Genomic DNA, 12,288 nt, shown 5'->3' with positions numbered 1-12,288 from the left:
GAACTGACAGGGTGGAGACTGATGGACATTTGCATTTCTTCACAGTGAAACTGGGAGCATAATCCTAACCGAACCCTTCTGCGGGACTAGATTATTTTGTCAACTGCCTAGAACTACAGAGCTGTCGCATGCAGAGATAATTGTGATGGACTGTTGATGACCTGACATGCAGTAATGACAAAAAATATTTTTGGAATCAACTTTGAAATGAAATTCCCTTTGCTTGCCAAACCCTATTTATAACCAGCGTGTTTATTAATTCCAGACATTTCCACAGGAACTATATGGCCCTAAGAAGAATCCAAACAGCTGTTTGAGTGGAGAAATGTGTAGTGCACGGAGGAGTTTCATGTGCTGGCTAAAGTGTTTTCGAGTAGAGACAATGATGTCAGAACCACACTGTTATACAAATCAATCCAATATTGTAATTTACAACAGTTTGAGAAATGTAGGGTGGACTAAGTGACAGAGTTGGAGATAGAAGCCCAGCCTTTCCTCTTGTGTCATATTGTAGCTTATATTCCAAAGGTTAGCCTGAATATATAACACTCAATTCTGCAGCTCATACTTGCTTTAGAAGAAGCTTCGTCGGACATTGCATGCGTTTTGAAACTCGAATAAGTCAAGAAATGGTGGTTTCGCACAAAGGGAGCGACCAGTCTGTCTCACCTTTTCTTCAGAAAGAAGTCAAGAATCCAAAAAGTAACCAACATATATCCGGGTATATATTATTTCTTCTCTATAGCCGTCAGTGGAAAGGTTGTAAGTGCTATCTCAGCTAATTCATGGATTTTAAAGGCACTGTGAAGAGGGGGAAAAGGTTGCTGCCACGGATGTATGATGTATGCACAAATGCCTTTACAACAAACGCGTCATTACCACACGTCCCATTACAATGTAAGTCGTTTCAACGATTTGCCTTAGGGATGCGCTGGATTTTGGATTAGTATATTTTACTATTCCAACTGAAGTAGGTGCAACAGTAGGGAAGGTGTTGGATATAAAATCAAACAATGCATTCCCCAAAGCAAGTCGTTGTAACGACTTGAGTTGTAGTGGAACGCATGGTAATGACACGTTCGTTGTAGTGCCTGCGTTGTAATGGCATTGCGTAGTTCTGTCTGCATTGTAAACGCTGTTTCCCTGTTGCCACGTCTCATAGTGAGACACAATAGGTAACAGCAGTATAGGGTGGAATTTTCGGGATACGCACCTCTTGCCAATATTCTTTATGGCACGTTCTTCATGCAGTATGGGTGGCCCATTAGATTGTCATTTGACCACAGTGAAACTTTGAAATCTGGTAGAAAGGGTTAATATTAGCTCCTATAGGGACCAAGAAGGGCAGAGCATCTCACTATAAGCAACAGGATAACAATCAGCCAGAGTGCAAACATGGGGCACTGTTAGACATTCTGGGGTCCCCTCAAGCCACATCAGAAGCCTAAGTGCATTTATCCCTGTTCAGGCTTGCAACTGCACAAGAGGTGTTTCACACTGGGTTTGCTTCCTGTTATTTGATTTTCAGGACGAGTGGGAGGTAGCAGGCGAAGACACATTATCATTGTATCGTAATTCTATTTATATAGTACTACCTATCCCTGATGACGTGCTGAAGCACTTTGTATATGGGTAGCATGCTACTCCATGGGAGTGTCGTTGGTGGAAGAGTGTGTGAGTTAAATGGCCTATGTGGGTTCTGACAATGTTGTGCATAAAGACCATGGGCGTGCCCTTATCTTGTTTTTGGTGCTGGGCTTGAAGTGAAGGAAGTGAAAGCTAGGTTGCTTACCCATAAGCGATGCTGTCATGCCCATGCCCATGGTCATGCAATTAGTTACTTACCTGTTATGTAGGTGGTCATGCAAGCGGTCATGTAGGTGTAGACTTCCCGCATAATATCGCAATCTAGGTTGTGTGAAGCAGAAAGCTAGTCATTTCCAACAGCACATGCAGTTTATTTGCATTTGAATTCTGGTGGGTTTAATAAAGTGGACATATACACTGTAACAGTAGGGCAGGAGGTTGCAAATTTCTCAATGGCTCTGTTAATGTAAATTATACTTCAGTTCTAGTTAATTTAGGAGAGTTGGCATTATGGGAAGAATCTTGAAAAACTGTTGTAAAAGCGATATAACCTTGCCACCCAAGCTGTAGCAAGTAGGCCACACTGAATAAGACCTGCTATGCCCAACACCTTATGTACTGGGAACCTGTGAGACCAAGTCCGGCTCTGCAGTTTCAGACAGAAAGGAATCAAAAAATAAATAAGAGACAATGTGCCAGTATGCAAGCTAAGCGGGAAGACTGGCCCATAAGTGTCAAGGTTCTAGGTTACACTTATCCCCGGCTCGTATGAGTACTAATTAAGTTTAACAAGCCAGCACTGCAGATAGAGCCAAGTGTGACAACCTCTTCAAGATACATCAGGGATAGGCACCTATAGACCACTTAGAATGGAGCAAATGAAAAGAAAGCCTGGAAGCTAATTTTTTCAAGACTTACTTTGTCAACTCTATCTCCACCATCTTGAGTGGGGGAGATTGATCAGTACTCTGTTCAGACCATTACTTACCCAACAAGGGACGAGGCTCTCTCTAGTGTCCATTCTTGCCCCAGAACAACTCAGACTGCATACCCCGGAACCAGAATCGATCACTTTCTGGCAAGGTAAGAAGAGTAAGTCTGAATAGTAGCTGCTTAACATCCCATGCATATTTTGACCCAAGCAATCTTCACTGATGTGCAAGATGAGGGAAGGTTAAAAGAATTGTATGTTTTGAATGTGCATCTAAAAATTGATAAATACACAGCTAATAAAAATTAACATAAGGTAGATAATGAGAAGCCTACTGTGGGGTAGCAAAGAAGCCATGGGCCTTAAAACAAGCAAATAAAATGTTCTCCGTGTGTGCAGGATGCAGTACAATACATTAATAATTGGGATTCATTGGGCGCAAAAGGCCCTTAGGTCTGTGTGCCATTGCCCCTTCTGCGTTGCTCGGGAAGTATACGTATTTCAATTTTAACAACCGTCAAAAGCACAGGTTCAATGGATAGCTCGGGCTGGTGCTTAATTTGTGGGGAAAAAAAGTGGAGGGACCCAAATATTTTATGAGCCCACCAATGACGGTGCTTAATATCAGGGTTCCTGAATTCTCAGGTTAAGTAGGTCTGGTTACACCTCATGCCTCTGTCTTCCATCACCCTACACTTCCTGTCTCTTTATTTTATTCTTACAGGTTCTTCCTTCCCATTACTGCTTTCTCCCTTTGTCGGATTTCATATCTTTCTCTCCCTCCTCCTTATGTCCTTCTATCTCTTGTTCTGGGTCAAACTCCAGTTTTGAAAACTAAATACAGGTCGCCAAAAACAGGGGCTGGCACCCACCACCTGTAAACACCAGCACAAGTTAAGCCCTGGCACGGGCAGATACTAGCTGAGGTGATCTTGCATTTGTTCAGTGCACATGGAAGACATTTCTGAGCATATTCAGCAGGGGCCTAGCTGGTGCAATGGCAGCAGGGGATGCAGGTGTGAGAGGCCCTCTGTACCCCAATTATGACTGTATTCCATTACCAAACGAAAGGTATGGAGGGTCTCGGTTTTTTCTTTCTTGCAATACTTTTTCTTTCTTGCTTCGCTTCTAGTACTGGAGCGTGCACCACGTGGACATGTACATCTGAGCGCGTGCGCTGGCGAAGCTCTTGGCTCTGAGGCATGCCAGCTGGGGCTTTATTTGGGAGCCTAAAATGTAAGCGTGAGGTCGGTTTGAGGCCCGGCAGCCTCCGTACTTCACGCTTCTCCGTCAGTGTGACTGAGAAATGAATCATTCATGCATGGTTCGCATTCGCATTTTTTACTCCAAAAGGGCAAAGAAGCAGCGTTTCTACATTGACAGCTTCCAATGATTCGAGGCGCTTCCAGCTCGGCGTCTAAGGAGTTTTCAATTTATTTAGGAATGCTGTGATGTTTTTTTTTTGTAATCCTTGTGCAAGTCAGGGCATTCTAAGAGATGTCCACAAGCTGTTGAAACTGCGCGTGGGACAGTTTGATCCTCTGCCAGGACACGCGCATCCGCCCCCACATAGAGACGAGCACAAACTCTGTCTTATAAACATGTCTCGTATGGTGGCCACGTGTAAACAGTGCGCCGTCTGCTCAGCCGACGCGTCTTATCACCACTCCTCGGAAAGTAATTGGAAAGGACGTTGTACGAATGGGAAAGTGTTTTTATTCATAGTTCTTCTCCATTTAGGTTATTTCGGCGGGAAATACGGTTTACGGCGTTAGGGCCCTTCTGACTCATAGTAAGCAATTTGTGGAAAGGAAGAGGGGCTGGTATTAGTAACATAAACGAATGTTATCAACTGGTGAAATATCCCGCTGAGCATCGTCTCGGGAATAGACTCACACACAAGAGCTGAGCTCTCTCATAGCAGACACAAGAAACTGCTAAAAAAACATTTATTTGAAAGGCCCTACCCAAGGGGGGAAATTAATTAGGCAAAATAAATTACAGTTTTGTTAAGAGTACTACTGTAGTGAGATGAGCCAAGAGTTAGAGAAAGAGTGAGTCGGCATGGTTTCTATTTTTCCAAACCTCTAAAAATGGGTTTAAGGGTGCCTAAGGCAGATAATGTCATCCTTGAGTAAGACGTCCAAAAAATGGGGGCTGCTCCTCCAATTGAGCGGAAGAGCGTCGCCCCCATAAGCCCCAGAGTTGAAAAATAAATTGGTGATGAAGTTTGTTTGTTGCCATTTTATTTTTTAGCAACCCATCTCAAACTGTCAGGATGGGGCGGGGCCAATGCTCCCGAGTGGCAGAAGCAGGGAGCTGTGTGCTTTAAAATGCGCATGTCTCTTTGGCCAGCCGTTCTTGGGATGGCCAGCCAGACATGTGCATTTTAAACTTCTCTAACCTAGCTGTCTTAGACTGCTTGGTTAGAGAAAGCACAGGCCTCCAGGGCTCTTAGGAGCAATGAGAGAGCATGCTCTATCCAATCATGGCACTGCTCTTAGGTTGTGAGAGCAGTGCCAGGATTGAGTAGTGCAGTTTCCTGCATTCGGAGGATCCAGAAGATACCCAAGTTAGGAAGACATCACATTGCACGTGGTAGGTAAGTCTATTTTCTTTCTTTCTGTGCCTTACCACCCTCTGTACATGCCAGCCGCCACTGCGTAGTACACATTTCAATGCAAAGACAACCATGAGTGGATAAACTGGTAAAAAAATATGCAATTTTGTTGCAAATTACCTACCTCCTGCATGGGCATAGAACACAACATTATACTTGTCCCATGTTTGTGTCTGGTTTCATTTGGTGCTACGATTTTGCTCAAAGGTAGGTCATGCTATTTTTATACTTCTGGCTGTTTCTGATGTTCCTGTTCCATTATAGCCCAGTGGCACATTTAGGTAGGGGGTTTTGGCATTTAGTGATAAAAAGTATTTTGTGTACCCCTTGCATCAACCTGTCAGTGTACATATATTTATGCTGGAAACGTGATTGACGCAGGTGTTTGTGAACATCACACAAGCACCCATGCACATGTGGACCCCCTCAATTTTAGCTCCACCCTTACAGGTCACAGAAGCGCTGTTTTTATGTATACTCAACAATATACACTGTGGGGCATATTATCAAGGGGGTTTATTTCCGCGTTTTTGGCTTTAAAAGCCAAGAAAGCGGAGATAAAATTATCTCCCTATCACCTAGCTGTCGCTAACACCAGTTAGCGACAGCTAGTAGGAGATAGCGACCATCTTGGGCCCCACTTTGCATGTCAGTGATATTTATCACTAATGACATGCAAAGTGGGCGTGCCAAGATGTTAGCGACTGGAAACAGTCGCTAACATCGCTATCTCCTATTCCAACTTATGGAGATATTCGCACTAAGCGTGAATATCTCCAAAAGCTAACACCTGCCCTGAGCAGTTCCTAGCCATGTTATCCAATGGGAGGTGGATAACATGGCTAAGAGCATTAGCTCGGTAATGCATGAATATCGCTGACTTTTCAGCGATATTCATGCATTGCAGCCAATTTTTATCGCATTTGCGATAAACCTTGGTAATAAAATAGACTCCAGGTCATTCAGAACGCGGCCACCAGGCTTCTCCTTGGAATTTCCAAGAGGAGCAACGTGCACGAACATCTACGTTCACTCCATTGGTTCCCGTCGTGGATTGGGTCAAATTCAAATCCCTGGTTATTGCCCATCGAGCTCTCCATGGCCCCGCCTATTTACAGAAGCAGTTTTCCTTTTATGTCCCGCTGAGACAACTGTGCTCATCAGCTCTTCTCTTAGCTAAAATTCCCCGCTTCACCCGCCACAAGATGGGCGGTTGTTCCTTAGCTGTCAAGGCTGCCCAGGCTTGGAATACCCTTCCGTTTCCATTGCGCAATAACCAAGATCTGTTAGACTTCAAGAAACTTTTAAAAACTCACCTTTTCCCCGAGTGATAGTGTGACAGTTCGATGACTTCTCTTGGACTTGCGCCAAGACACGCAGTAGCTGTGCGCATTATAAGAGTATATACCATATAGCATAACAACATAACAGGATAGTAATGAGTTAAAGGTTTAGAAAACACAGTGTTGTGTTTTTCTGCTTAGTTTTGTGGTGCTAGACGTGAGACATCGTCAACTGCACATTTGAGATAGGAACATATACTTTGTCTGACAGTAAGGTATGGTTAGTGTAGTGGATCCTGTTGTGCAGGAGAGAGAAGCTGCACTGATCCGGGTGATTCCCGCTGGTCGAGGTTTCAGTCAAGTGTGTGTGTGAATAGGTCACAAAGTGTCACTATAACCATTTCATGTGTGATTGAATACTTTGATTTCTTTAGTGGAGCAGACAAAGTTATTTGTTGAAATCTCTTTGCATTTTATTTTGCCTGCTTAGTGTTGAGAAAAGAGTGCGTTCATGCAAATTGTAAAGAAGGGTGAACTGCTGCATGGAATGAGAACTACGTCACAGTGTGTCACGCTGAGATTGGTCAGTTTGTGTTGACCCACGGTGTTATTGGCTGATTACATCATAGAGTCCCATGCTGTTATTGGTTCTTGACACTGAACAAGAATTGTGGGTAGAGAATTATTTCTTGATTTAAAACGAAAAGCCTATAGTGACCGTTGACATTATTATTGAAAAATGAAAGTCTTTAAGGCAATACAAGATCTGATTACGGGGGATGCGAAAATAGCTGTTCGAGAGGGAGAAGAGGCACCACCTGAAGAAACCCCAGGTCATTTTATGACCATAAATTTGGGCCTTCACACGTGTATTTTGTTGAATGAATGGCATAAGATTACTGAGAAAGAAGGTGCATTAATGTTTCAATGCTATGGCACATTTAATTTCAGAATAATCGAGAATTTGAAAAGAGTACAGTACGAAATTAAGCTGCCTCCTAGACCTGCACATTATAAAGTGCTTAATGCTTGGGGGCGTGCAGCTCATGTTAGGCAAAAGGAAAGGTGTCAGGGAAGAGCCCAAAAGGTAGTGTACACTTGTGCCGATGCTAGGGGCAAAAGAACAATTGATGGACAGAATGCAGAACAATGTCATACATTCACCCTAGTACAGAGATCTGGGCCTAAATCCATCGTTGTTTTGCTCACCATGCCATTCTAGTTTGGACCCAGCCATATGCAGATCAGTCTTGACCGTGCGCCCAATGGGAACAGTCCAGCCCGAACTGCCAGACCAGGTCCTCCGTGGACTGGAAACAAGCATCCTAGGACCGGTTTCAGGCTTTCAGCCCTCATCAGCCAGGATAGCTTGACTCCAGTGGCATGGAGAGCAGGGGACCCACGTCTAGGCATACCCGCCCCACTCGGGGTGACAAATACAAAAAGAACAATTGATGGACAGAATGCAGAACAATGTCATACATTCGCCCCAGTCCAGAGGTCTGGGCCTAAATCCATTGTTTTTTGCTCACCATGCCATTCCAGTTTGGACACAGCCATTTGCAAATCAGTCTTGACCCAGCGCCCAATGGGAACAGTCCAGCCCGAACTGCCAGGCCAGGACCTTCCTGGACTGGAAACAAGCATCCTAGGACCGGTTTCGGGCTTTCACCCCTCATCACCCAGGATAGCTTGACTCCAGTGGCCTGGAGAGCACGAGCCCACGTCTAGGCATACCCATCCCACTCGTGGTGACAAATGCAAAAAGAACAATTGATGGACAGAATGCAGAACAAAATCATACATTCACCCTAGTACAGAGAGCTGGGCCTAAATCCATAGTTTTTTTGCCCACCGTGCCATTCCAGTTTGGACCTAGCCATATGCAAATCAGTCTTGACCCTGCCCCAATGGGAACAGTCCAGCCCGAACTGCCAGGCCAGGTCCTTCCTGGACTGGAAACAAGCATGATAGGACCGGTTTCGGGCTTTCAGCCCTCATCAGCCAGAGCCAGGATAGCTTGATTCCAGTGGCATGGAGGGCATGGGACCCACATCTAGGTATACCGTCCCACTCGGGGTGACACATACAAAAATGTCATACATTCACCCCAATACAGAGATATGGGCCTAAATCCATCGTTTTTTTTGCTCACCATGTCAGTCCAGTTTGGACCCAGCCATATGCAAATCAGTCTTGACCCTGCGCCCAATGGGAACAGGGTCGATTGTGTGTCTTTTGATGCTAGGTGGAATGCAGAACAAAAGAAGTGGAGAACTGAGATGGGAGAGGGAGCTAGACAGTACCCTGCATTGACAAGTTAAGAAACAGAGAAAGGAAAGGAAGAGAAGAAGAAGAGGAAAAATACAGAAAACTCATAGAGTGGGGGTGAAACAAGTAATAGTGATTCTAGTAACGATTTTTTGATGTGATGTTGTCAGCTCGTCCACCTTAGTACAATGAAACTCAATTGGAGGGAATGAATGGTGCTGGAGCCAGTGAAAACTCTGGGGTAGCTACTGCCCCAGTGAATACAAACTCTAACATTATGGGAGATAGTACAGGGATTAGTGCCTCTATCAACACTAATGTTTTAAATAACTCAGTTGAATTCACAGTCTTGGTCACCACTGGTCCCATGGTTCCTGTGTATAAACCTGAATCAGTAGGAAATCCGAGACATACTTTGGCAGTCCCTACTGGTTTAGGTAGGAGAGCTAGCATCCCTGTGGGTCCAGGAATAGGAAGAGTTCCTCTGGTCCAGACTCAAGTAAGTGCTCTTTGTGCTGCAAATGCCAATCCAACAATGAATCGGACATGGTTTCCACCACAGGAGGGTTTACTCAACGATCACCAAACTTTGACTTGTCTATGTGGAATGCACCATTTAATGTTAATCACAGCACCTCCAGAGAAGATAGAGGGCCAGATGTAGGTCGCCAATTACCGGTCGGTAACGGCCGATTTCGGCCGTTACCGACTGGTAATTGGTTTTTGAGATGTAGGGGCCCGAATTTTACCAAATCTGTAAATTTACCGATTCGATAAATTTACAGATTTGGTAAAATACCGACTCGGTATATTTACCGAATCGGTAATTCCAGATGTAGGTGGCACTTAAAATACTGCCACAGGCCCTTAAGAATTCATTATTTACCATGAAATACTATCTCATGGTAAATAACGAATTCCTGTGTACATGCATATCTGTGCATGTACACCTGTGCCATGTGGCACACATATATGCCCTAAGGGCATGTATGTGTGTCACATTGCACACAAGCCAGAATCAGGGGTGCAACAGGGTGTCAAAGTGACACCCTGTCCCCCTTGTAAATTCAGTAATTTTACCGAATCGGTGGCCCATAGGAATCAATGTCAATTACCGAATCAGTATGATTCGGTATTTAAGAATCGGTAATCGGGGATTACCTACATCTGGCCCATAGTGTCTAATGCCCCAGCAGTACAAAATGGCCTTAGTGCTAAGGACCTAACATGATTGGATTAGGTTAATAAATGAGAGGCCAAGAGAAGGTGAGAGTTCAGGATTGGTTAAAGAAATAATTCAGTCTCCAGAAAGAGGCAAAGCAGTGGATGTGGTTAAATTAAAGTAAGAGCTGGATGAGATGATACAAGGAAATCTTTATCTTTCCCGATTAGATGAGTGAACTTTTATTAATGAATAAAGATGTTCACAAACGTAGAGGACAAGCCCAGGAAAAACTGTCTGAATTAGCTCAAAAGTATGAGATCAATCTGAGTAGAACCAAGTCTCTGCAGAAAAGTTACTGTGTGTGCTTTGATGAAAATGAAACATTTAGCAATGTGGACATCAGAGATGAAATTGCAGGTTAAAGAACTAATTAGTAACATCCGGAAATGGAGTGAGCTAGATAAGTGCAAAGGCAAAGAAAGACTTAAAAACCCTAGAGGAGAGTTGCCTCCATTAAAGGAAGGTCCTGGTGGTAGTTTTGTCTATGTGCCTTGGAGTAGAATTGATCTTGTGTCATTCACAAATGAGTGCCCTAAATTTAGAAGAAGAAGAAGAAAAGCCAGTGGAATGGTATATACAGGTTGAGAGATTTCTGAATATTTCACAGGTCTTGCGGGTGGATTTGAATACTTTGTTTGATATTGTTGTTCTGCGTGATTTGAGGGCAGAATGCAAAGTGAGGTCAAATGCCATATATAATGTCTCCTAATAATAATTCAATATACATCGGACATGTATGGGATGTTTGATTAAAAAATGTTCAGGGGGTGCCAGGGGGACAGTAGTATAGCGTACCTAAAAGACCCCTACTTCAAGTTTTTTTTTTGCCAAATGGTTGTAAAGGATAAAATGTTGGAACATAAAAATATTGTGGTTGCTGCCAGAATATCGTGCTACAAGGTTTGTGATCGGGCAGTCTGAATTACATATCACATGTATGTTGAACGAAAGTTGGTCTTTACAGTTTCTATGTACGTATTCAGCTCCTGATTGTAGACATAGTAATACATGGGTTCTGAAAACAACACCAATAGCTTGTGGTAATTGTGATATGTGATAAAATAGTAGTACAGTGTCCTGAAATTACAGTTGTGAAGTTGGAGACAGTGTGAACATGTATTCTGAATAGCAGGGCATCAACAAATTATATAAACACACATGAAAGAACACTTTGTGAAATTCCACCTGCTACTGCAGATATGCCCTGGTAACTCCATGAAGCCAACACATGTACGGAGACATAGGGAAAGCTAGAATACACAGACTACATCAAAATTCATGATAACACAGGCTACAGCTAAATCGGAAAGCACTAGTTCACACAGGACATCATAACACAGGTAAGTCTATGTAAGTATGAACTTAAAAAAAAATTGCCTAATATTTTATATATAAATAAATACATATGTTCATATATAATAAAAAAAAATGCTGTGGGTGTCTAATCCTAAACCTGAAAAAGAACCAGCAAATATGCCACCGTACAGGCCTTAGTCGATGGTCAACACAGGCTACAAAATCTTGAGCAAAATATTGGTTGGTAAACTGCTCCCATTGATAGCAAGGTTGATACACACAGACCACAGTGGGGTTTTCCCAGGCCACAATAAGCCAACAAATATCAGACTGCAGATCCAAATGTTAGCTGACCCTGAGTCTAGACCCCATACAGAACGGTGTGGTAGATAGACATCCAGAAGGCATTCGACACACTAGCGGTGGAGGTATTTATTTGTAGTACTGGTGAAGCTTGGCCTATGAGCTAGTTTTATTAAATGGACTGCATACATTTACAGTTACTACTCAACAAGGGCTCCAACTGGTCCTAATATCCTGGCATCCTCTATCATTGAAAGGGGGGCACGACATTGATACTTTCCGTACCTGCTTCTATTTGCACTGGCAGTTGAATTGTTTTTGAAGGAACTAAGACAAGGAGGATGGAACAGCCTTACAGAGTTAACATCTATGCAATATTAACAGGCTAGGCATGTCCTTCTGCACATTTGAGGACAGAGAAAATTTGCCTCATTGACTCACCTTGAAGCCTATGTTCAGTTTGTCTCACCAACTGCTACAATGTATGAAGTAACAGGTCTGATGGAATTGTATTTATATAGCACTTCCTACCCTGGAAGATATGTCGAAGTGGTTTTCGGCGAGTAGCTCCCAGCTCCCTACTCCGTAACCCAAAAAGTATTAATGGTGAATTAGTATAGGGAAATATGAAATTAATTTGAGCAGGTGGACATGTGAGTCTGTTATTTGGATTGAAAATGATAGTGGAGGGATAGACGAGGGAAGGGTCCAGAATGTGTTTATTTGGAGATCATAGCAGTAGGAGGAGGTTTGGGATGCGTAAAGGAGAGAT

The sequence above is a fragment of the Lissotriton vulgaris genome, chromosome 3_1 (assembly GCF_964263255.1).
Source record: "Lissotriton vulgaris chromosome 3_1, aLisVul1.2, whole genome shotgun sequence".
Classification (NCBI taxonomy): domain Eukaryota; kingdom Metazoa; phylum Chordata; class Amphibia; order Caudata; family Salamandridae; genus Lissotriton; species Lissotriton vulgaris.
This window is presented reverse-complemented; position numbering follows the sequence as displayed.